Genomic DNA, 4,310 nt, shown 5'->3' on the forward strand with positions numbered 1-4,310 from the left:
ACTAAAATTTGACATAAGTTTGGTTCATTAACACATTTCGAATCAAATTTGACAAAAATTTCATACGAATTTTTTCATTGGCCCGTTTCAAATCAAAATTGACTAAAATTTCACGTGAATTTTGTTCATTCACGCGATTCCAATAAAATTTTACTAAAATTTCACTAGGGTTTCGTTCATTGGTGTGTATAAAATAAAATTTGACTAAAATTTCATCTGAATTTTGTTCGTTGGTGCATTTCCAATCAAATTTGACTAAAATTTCACCGGCATTTATTTCATTGACGCGTTTCAAATCAAATTTGACTAAAATTTCACATGAACTTGGTTTATTGGCAAGTTTCCAATCAAATTTGACTAAAATTTCACATGAGTTTGGTTCATTAGCACATTTCGAATCAAGTTTAACTAAAATTTCAAACGCTTTTTAGTTGGCACGTTTCCAATAAAATTTGACTAAAAATTTACATGAGTTTTGTTCATTGGCGCATTTTCAATCAAATTTGATTAAAATTTTATCTGGATTTCGTTTATTCGCATGTCTCAAATCAAATTTGACTAAAATTTCATGCCGATTTTTTCGTTGGTGCGTTTCCAATCAAATTTGACTAAAATTTCACATGAGTTTTGTTCATTGACCTGATTCCAATGAAATTTGACTAAAATTTCACCAGGGTTTCGTTCATTTGGCGCTATCAAATCAAATTTGATTCAAATTTCATTTGAATCTTGTTCGTTGGGACGTTTTCAATCAAACTTGACTAAAATTTCATACGAATTTGGTTGATTGGTGCATTTCAAGGCTTTCATTTCTCTCATATTTAGATTAAAAGGGTGCAAATTAATTATATTTTATACATTTTGGGGGCTATTCAATTAAGCTAGGAGTAAACAAATTATTCAAGTTCATGTACACTTATTTATTTTTAAGATTATTCATTTAATCTATGATATTAATTAATTCTCCTGGTTCACGTACCCAGCTTTTTGTCTAAATTCTTTTTCAAGATCATGTGTGTATAAATTATTATTTTTCTCCATTCATTAATTCAAATTAATTAAACTCCATGTTGATGAATGTATTTGATTGTTCTCATAAGTGTAAGACGTAAATGAATTAATCTTTCAACTATTTAAATTATTTTTCACAAATTGGTGTTACTTCATTTCAATCTTATTTTGCTCTCCTGTATGATGGAATCAAAGGCTATAAGAGACTTATAGGCATATGAAAATGAATAGCCCATTAAAGTGACTGTAGTTTAGGGATGTCAACGAGTCGAGCCCGAGCCTAAAATTTTAGGCTCGAGCTCGGCTCAGTTAAAATTATCGAGCTTTTTTACGTGCCTGGGCTGAGCCGAGCTTTTGCTTGGCCAAAAAATTTCGACTCGGCCCGAGCTTTTACGTGCCGAGCCAGGTAGGCTCGATTTTTTTCTTTAAAACTGCCTTTTTAAAGGCAGCAAACTTGGCTTAATTCTACCTTGCTGCCTCCTCTCTCTCTCTCTCTCTCTCTCTCTCTCTCTCTTTTAATAAAAGTTCACGGGCCGACTCGGGCTCGGCCTATGTCCCCAAAATGGGGCTCGGCCCGAGCCTCGACTCGGTTGCTCCGAGCCACGAGCCGGGCCGGTTCGGGCTTTTTCTAAGCCTGGCCATGGGTCACCTGAACCACCGAGCTTTTTTGACACTCCCACTGTAGTTCGAAAGGGTTTAGTCGAATCTTATTTCAACAATATTGAAAATTTTGTTATTTTGAGGTTCTAATTGACAAGGAGGTAATACGTGTACTATGAAAACTATTTATTTTGTAATTACATTATCCATATAACGTCATTAATCTTAATCTTAATATTGAATTATTAATTTAATATTTTTTCTTCATTCATGAAATTTTTTTTTTTTTGTGAATGCATGTGGACATCAAATCTCAATTAGATGCCCCAAGTCATTTGGCAACTACAAAGGTTTTAGTTAAGTCGGATACTCTTAATCACACAAAAAAATATAGTGTACAAAGAAATTTTCATTGAATAAAAAATTCATTTTACATAAACAAATTTACTTATTTATTTATTTTATATTCATGCATCTTTAAATATTATTTTTACAATATTTATAAAGCATTTAGAATAACGTGCAAGCACGTTCACTGTCAAAATTCATGATAGCAAAAAATAATGTAATATTTTCGATGTTTGTTTGATTGAGAATGGATCTTGCGATTCTTGCCTACGTTCTTGATTTGGTAAGGCTTCCATGATAATTGATAGGGGATTTTAGAGAAATAATATTGAGACAATTTTGAAATATCAAGTACAAAAGTTAATACACACTATTAATTACGCTTTACTGTAGGTAAAATCCTATTAATGTGTAAAGCAATCTAATGCACGCATAAATTTGGGGTATCCTAACACCACATCAATAATAATTACGTGAACCCCAAATTAAAAGAGAAGAAAGCAGGGACTTTACCTTTCCAAATGGGGATCATTACCGATTGCTGCGGTCCATTTGAAATTTCGACCTTTGTTTCTTTTTGCCTTTTTGACAATTTTTTCCTTTATTTCTCTATGGTTTAGTAAATTACTAATTAGTATTGTGTCTTTAAATTATTTCTCTTCTTCTTTTCCCTGTTAATCTCATCAAATTTTTTCATCTTAAATTATCATATTCCGTGTCTTATATGTGAATAAAGCTTTCACATTAAAAAATATCACTTTTTAATTTAAAAATAGAAAGATCTGTTAGGTGAACAACGCCTAATATATATATATATATATATATATATATATATATATATATATAAACGACAAATTTGGTTTGAGAGTCGGCCACCCATGGTTTCATTCAAGGACCAAGAATCATAAGGAGCTCACTCAATTCTCGATTTTGATTCCTAATTTTTCTAAAATCTAACTTGAAACTTCGATTCCTATTTTGTTTTGATGAAATGTCCACCCCTTGATGCAATACAGAAAGAAAAAGATTTCATGAAGAAGTGGGACCAATGTCGAAAGAAATAATGTTTTGTAGTTTTCGTTTTTGGAGAATTTTCGGTCCGTTTTGAATGAAAACGACCCAATAATAAAAACTTAGAGCATTGCTATGATGATTAACATTTTTCAACCAAATTCCATCGCTCAGGGCTCCAATAATACGTTTTTCTGAATAATTTTATTTTATTTAATAGATTCATCATTAAATTCTGTTTATTGTTGATTGATTCCGAATATTAAGGATTTTAATTTTCATAATTAACGAATGTTAGTCGTTATAAAGTTTAGTTTCCAGATTTTATTTATTGATTTAACTATGAGATGCAAACTTTATGATCATTAGCTGAATCTGATCACGGTAAAGAGTTTTAATAAATTTCTCAAAATTATTCTCTTTTTTAGTATTTGTAAATGAATCAACAAATTTTAATTTTATCGTGAAATTTTAGTCTTCCGTTTATTATCTGAACATTGAACTTAACACTTGAAAAAAGGTTCGATAAAATGAAAACAATGAACTTAACACTTGAAAAATGTACGATAAAGTCCAGATACAAGGAAACAACTTGGAATGAAGTTGAACTCGACACTTGAAAAAATGTACGATAAAGTCCAGATACAAGGAAACAACTTGGAATGAAGTTGGATACATTGTTTTCATTTTATCGTACCTTTTTCCTTTTATCTAGACTTCGTCATTTTGCTCATAGTGTTGAGCTTCCCTCTTATATTTTAGCCTATGTTTGGTCTCCATTATTTTTATTTCATTATATTTTACTTTTCTCTTTCCTATTTTTAACTACACAATCTTTCATAAAATAATATTACACGTAAATCAAAAATTTTTTCTTTTTTTTAACCACTTATTTTTCAAAAAAATAATATTCCACCCATTAATTTTTCCATAAATGAGGGCCAAACGGAGGCTTAATATATGACTAGACTTAGGGCCTGTTTGGGAGCGATTTTTTCCTCCAAAAAATTGATTTTTAACCGTTATTTCATTATTTCAATCGTCATATTTGACTTCTTCTTTCACAAGTGGATCCCGCTTTTCTTTTATTTAAGCAAAAAATCAATTGTCAAAATCACTCAGCTCTTGGGCTAAAGCATAGGGACAAAAACTAAGTCCAAATCAGGGGGAACAAAACTATTCAGTTGGCACTTAGCAGTACCATTTTTGTTGAAAATGTTAAAGAGAGTCGGACGAGGCAAAGCAAAACATCTGAAGGCTCCTCACAAAGGAGTTGTTTTACTTTCTCTTTCCAGTCAGGCAGTTCCAAAGGGACCTCTCGTTTCCACTGAAGTATTTCA

This window comes from Olea europaea, chromosome 12, assembly GCF_002742605.1.
Source record: "Olea europaea var. sylvestris chromosome 12, O_europaea_v1, whole genome shotgun sequence".
Lineage (NCBI taxonomy): Eukaryota > Viridiplantae > Streptophyta > Magnoliopsida > Lamiales > Oleaceae > Olea > Olea europaea.